Raw genomic sequence first — 6259 nt, 5'->3', positions numbered from 1 at the left:
CAGAGCCTGGAGTGATGCATATACAAGCCAAGAAATGCCAACAATTGCCAGCAGCCCGGAGGCTAGGAAGAAGCAAAGAAGCCAATGTAGGGAGGGAGGGATCTTTCTAAGGCACTTTACTCCACATGTGCTTTGCTCCTTGGCCTCTGCCATTTGCCACCTAAGGCAATGGAACTGAACTCATGTGTGAGGGGTCAGCACATGTCTTCTCTAGGTCAAAAATATCTTTGGTGTTCTGATGTAAAGCTTGGCTAATTTTTGTTTGAAATTAAAAAATACATAAAAATCCAAAGAAAAACACATTATTTCTATCACCTACAACTATCTACTATTTATATCCTCTCACATTTCTTTTGCTACATTTTAAAAAATTATTCATGCCCCTTTGAAGTAATTTAGGCAAGAAAGAAATCTAGAAATACAAGCATTTAAGAACTTGTGTTGTCAATATTAAACAACATTCTAGACACCACTGGTTCATAGGCAACTTTTTTTATATATGAGCAGGTAAAATATCACGGATGGATGGGTACCTAGAAAGAAAGATAAAAAGTACCTTCATAAAAAATGGTAACTATAAATGCTATTGTAATTACTATATTGAACTTTCTTGAATTTAATGTAATCAAGATAGAAGGAAGTGAAATTGAGGGAGTTGTCAAATTTTGCATGTCTCTTTATCACAGGAAAACTCATTTCCTAAAATTCATCTCTAAGGTTAATAAAAACAAAACACAGGTGTCAACAGTAAAAACATTAAGATATTGGAGTCCTGGCAGGCTTCAAATTTAGAAAGTATTTATCAACTATCTGCGTGAAGGATAGGAATATTCTTCCTCTCTTCTTCCCTGTTGTGAATGATATCATTTTTATATCATCCAGGTTACTGCGAGCACATTCAGTTCTTTCCAGTTCTCATGGTCATTTTGCTCTCTGTTCAAATAGATTCAAAGTAAACACCATGATTTCACTTCTTGATTCTTTGTTCCTGAATTCTTTAAACATCTGAATTTTATCAAGGCTTCAAAAGGACTCATGGGTGTTATTTCCCTAAGTCATTTCATGATTGAAAATATGACCTTTCAAATTAAATGGCATACTAACTGGAACGAAATATTCCTGACAACACTTTCAGCGAGAGATTTACAGGTTACTAATCCTCAAAATTCAATATCCACAGAAATCTCCTGGGGACTTGTTAAAAATGCAGATTCAATGGGCTTGGCATTGAGCCTGAGAGTCTGCATTTCTAACAAGTACCCAGGTGTTGCCCATGCTACTCACTTGTGCCACTTTGAGCAGCACAGGTGTGGACTTGGCTCTATTGTATTGGGATCCCGGATGCTGCTATAGAGTAGGTTCAACACCAGCTTTATTCCTCCCTTGAAGATGACTTGCTTTTTCTGCCTGAATGCATGAAGAATTCTTCTATCCTTAAGACTCCGTCATCATATTGGATTTGAGCATTCTCTCTCAGACTAACAAGAAAAAATACGTTCTTTTAAATTGAGATGTGTTCTTAATGTATAGTATATTTCTCTTGAAGTATATATTCAAATACATCTTCTGTATCATCTGATGCGGACCCTATTTCATGGAGAGAAGTTATTCTTATAGATTATTCTCATTTGTCTGTGCTCTGGATCTCTCAGCATCATTTCTATTGTTTTATTCTCTGTATTTCTACACGCATGCAATCACTCTGATTATCCAAAGCTCCTCTATGTCCCTAATTTAATTTTCAGTAATGTCTTCTCTATCAATTGTTATTTTCAATGTTTTCACTCAGTTTTGTTACTACCGTATTTTGCCACGTATAATGCAACTCATGTTTTGTGTGCCTTCTACACAGAATTATTACACTCATGGCATGTAGTCATTATACCCATGTTTAAAGTGCATCCTATTTGTCCCCTCAAAAAGTCAGACAAAAATGTATGCCTTATACATGGTAAACTATAGTATATTGTATTGGACCTTGCTATGGTTTTTCTTAGGTCAATATTACGCCCTTTTATTCTGTTCTTGATACATTTTCCTCTAAGGTGTTCTGTGCCTTTTCTATGCTCTGTCCCCTCTTCCCCTCCTATATTTGCACAGTTACTGAGGTATTGCTCTGGCTAAGAATTGAGTGCCTCTGTTTCACCTGAAATAATGCGGTGAGTTCTTGACAATATTTTTTCACAGTGCATTACACCTGCTTATTCGATCGTTGGACCATTTTCCTCAAATCAGAGTGTAGTCCTGGAGTCTCATTAGAGAGAGTGAGACTCATTGTTCATTTATCCATCTCAGATTCTCATCCTCAACAGCAGCCCAATGTTCTGATTAATGGAAAATATATAGATTTGGTTATTCAGATAACCAAATATATTTTTCATATACATGTGTGGGCTCCATCCACAGTTCCTAGCTCACAGCTCCCCCAATCCCTGTGATTTCCTAAGCGGTAAGAGCAATGGAAGCAATGTTTTGTTATAATTTTGGTCTCCTGTCCTTCATTTCTACGAATGCTTTGGACTCACATAGATGAAATGGGTGTCTTGTTATTCATAGCATGCCCCTTTCCACCCAAACTGGGTTTGTATTAATGAGGGGACTTTGGGAAAGTAACTAAAACTGGGAACTAGTTGCCAGTGGAACTAAGAGAGAATACAGGTTTGGGATTTTCAGTCTTACCTCTTCAGGTAAGACTTACCTCCTGATTTCTGGGGAGAGGAGAGGGGCTGGAGGAACCAACTACCAATGGCCTATAATTTAATCAACCATGCCTGTGTAATGAAGCCTCCATAAAAACAAAGAGAGAGAGAGAGAGAGAGAGAGAGAGAGAGAGAAGGATCAGAGCATTTCCAGGCTGGGGAACCAGAATGCTTCTATCTGCCACCATGCTGGGCCCAGACCTCCATAACGACAGAAGTCTCCTTGTTTGGTACCCTGCCTTCTGTATCTCTCTATCTACCTATTGACAAGTGTCCTCTAATATCCTTTGTAATAAACTGGTAATCTAGTGAGTGAATAGATTTCCTGAGTTTTGTGATCTATTCTAGCAGATTATTCAGTCCTAAGGAGGGGGTCATGGGAACCTTTGGTGCACAGCCAGGTGGTTAGAGATACAGGTAACCTGGACTGGTGACTGGAGTCGGAAGTCCAAGACGGGGTCCCTGGGAACCTCCAGTCTGTAGCCAGTTGGTCAGCACAGGTAAGTAACACCCTGTACTTGGAGTTGGCGTCTGAAGTGGAGGGCGGTCTTGTGTGACTGGGCCCTTTACCTGTGGAATCTGCCGCTATCTCTGGTGGAACTGAGATGAATTCTAAAGCAACCAGCTGGTGTCCTGAGTATTGCTTAGTGATGGGGGGGGGGGGACCGTGGCACGCACACACGTTGGAATTGGGTACAAAACCCAAAATTAACTGTTGTACTAATCCTCTATTCAAAGAGAAAAAATAAAGTGAATGATCCAACTCAAACTGGCAGTCTCCAGATCTGGGGGGCAAATTTTTCACTAAGGCTTTTTTGGGTGGGGCGATGGGTAGGGCAGTCATAGGAGCAGTTTAGAGCTGAGTCCTCCTTGGTTTTCCTCTGCAGACTATTCCATCTCTTGTTGACCTTTTCGTTGTTGATCGTAGTTGGTGATTTTTTTCTTCCTGGTGATCCTTTTAAAATTTAGGTGAGGTCCTATCACTTCGTTACTTACAATTCTCCAGTGGCTCCTGATGGCTCCGAGAATGAAAGCAGAAGAGTTTACTCTGGCTCACTGGATCCATAACAATCTGTCTCTGTGTCCTCACTTCCATTACCTCCTTGACCTTGTCCGTTCCCATTTTGCTTGTTCTGCTGAGGCCAGCTGGCCTTGTTATTCCTCAAGCACACCAAGTATTCTGCCTCGGGGCTCTCTACCTGGAACATTCTCCCCTCCCCCACCCACCCCATACCCTGAGGGCTTGCTCCTTCTCTTTCTTTAAATCTTTGTTCAAATATCCCCTCAAAGTGACCTCTGTACAAGCTACTTTGAACTACAGTCCTCAATTCTTTCCCTTCTTGTTGTTTTCATTTTTCTCCATAGCACCTATTACTTTCTAATATGCCCTATCATTTATTTCTTCAGTTTAATCACCAGCTGTCCCTCCTACTCTGCTCCCTGCTCTCTCCCAGGGTAAGCTTCATGAAGGCAGAGATTCTTCTGGCTAAAATAGTACCTGGCACATGCAGAGTATTTAACGAATGTTGGTTGAATCTTTGTATTTGTTTTTGTTGTTTATTTTGCTTATCATGACACCGAGGGAGAGCAAGGCTTTTTCTCCTGCCCCTTTAACTCTTCTCACTTAATCTGTAGAAACTACTTCTTAATATATCCTGATGAAGGTCAGTCTTGTTCCTAGGAAACCTGTTCCAGTGCGTAATAAGTTCGTAATCAGAATTCCTTCCTATTTATTCAAACTATATCTTTAACCAGAGCCAGCTCAGGTTTCTTTGTTCGATGAAGTAACAGAAATACACACCTAAATAAAATACCCTTCACTTCTCTGTCTTGCAGGATGGGCTAGGAGGGAAAAAATAGAGGGCAGTTAGAAGTTATTTTGACTCCCTTATTTTTGTTCTTGTATTTGCCACTCCTCCTATTTCCCCCCATGGTGATAAAGGCCATTTTGTTAACTAATCAGCAAGTGGGTGACTTCTGTAAACGGCAGGACCGTGAGCAGAGAAGCTGGGCCCCTTCAAATACTACTGCTTGTTTTTCCAAGTGGTTTTCTTGAGCCTCTGCATCTCTAGGCACTTCAGGTGGTAACTAAATGTCTGCTAACCCCTTCCAGATTTTTAAAGTATTTAATATGACATCAAAACATGATTTTAAGTGACATGAATATTTGAACATTTATACCAAAATATACGTAGTTAAATGAATCCTAAGTCCTCCTTCTCAAGTATACTGTAGTCTTCATTGTCATCAAACCATTTCGGCCAACTTTTATGTTATTTTGGATTCTTACCAGTTAGTGGTGAAGAAGATCTCGTTCACTTGTGAACTAGAATCAAAGTTCACTTGGTCAGTAGAATAAATATGAATCATTATCATCATTATGTCTCAGGCACTTTGCCAGGTTCTTAACATGCATCACCTTTTAGTCAGTCCTCACAGTAATCTACTGACTTAAGTAAATTAAAGGATAATTTTTAAAGGTTAAAATCATGACTTTAGTACAAATATAAACTGAACACATGCCCAAGATTGTATTTAACTTATTGATTAATGAGGAAACCAATAAGATGGAAGGAAAATTCCAAGGACTACATATACTGTAGTCCAATTCAAAGGAAAATTCAAAGAACTACATATACTGAGGTAATTGGGATTGCTGAAATGAATTTATGAATGAATGAAAACAGGTTACTATCCAAAGGCAATGATCAATTGCATTTCAGTGGACACAACTTGCCTCTCTAGGGATGAGGATCATTTGAATTATAATCATATTTCACATCTTCTGAAGTTATAAAACAGCTCAGACAAAGGTAGAGATAACCCAGAAGGACTTTCCAAACAGGACACCTAGTTTCTGCCCATTTCAAAGTCTTTCATTGTTGTTGTTTCAGTATTTTTCTGACAGTGTTATTCTAACTTCATAGACTTTAGAACTCATTACATAAAAATAAAAGATTAGTGTAATATATATGTATATATATGATATTCTATATCTGGAAAACAAAAAATGATCTTTAAATTAAGCAAATAATCACAGAATATTGTATCTGGATCAAATATTCCAGATCAAATTGCACATATTATAGACAAAAAAAAAAACAAAGTTAAATAATTTGCCAAAACTCATAAAGCTGGTGGTTGGCAGACCAAGGGGAAAAAAAACAGAGAAACTAGGCCTTTCTCTTAGAGTATTACTAAAATAAACAGAAACAAAAGTTTTAAAAACTTGTATTAAAATTATCTCTAAATACAGGGGTGGGCAAAAGTAGGTTTACATTTGCAAGTACATGACTTCATTCCTGTATTATTTATTATTATATTAACCTACTTTTGCCCATTAAGTGTATACTATACTTAATGAATTGCCCCTCCAAGATACAAATGAACCGACACAAACATCAGTTAGAAAAACTCCTTCAGATCATACTTCAGGATAAGATCAGAGACTGTATTGGTATCGGAAAAGCTATCTTCTCCCAGCAGGGCAAATGTGATGAAGTCCCACTGCTTCAATACACAGATGGCATATTCATTTTAAAATTATGAATATGTTCTCT

The sequence above is a fragment of the Sturnira hondurensis genome, unplaced genomic scaffold (genome assembly GCF_014824575.4).
Source record: "Sturnira hondurensis isolate 20B ecotype Veracruz unplaced genomic scaffold, ASM1482457v3 Scaffold0018728, whole genome shotgun sequence".
In the NCBI taxonomy this organism is placed as follows: domain Eukaryota; kingdom Metazoa; phylum Chordata; class Mammalia; order Chiroptera; family Phyllostomidae; genus Sturnira; species Sturnira hondurensis.
The sequence above is the reverse complement of the archived record's forward strand: the minus strand, read 5'-3'. Positions refer to the sequence as shown.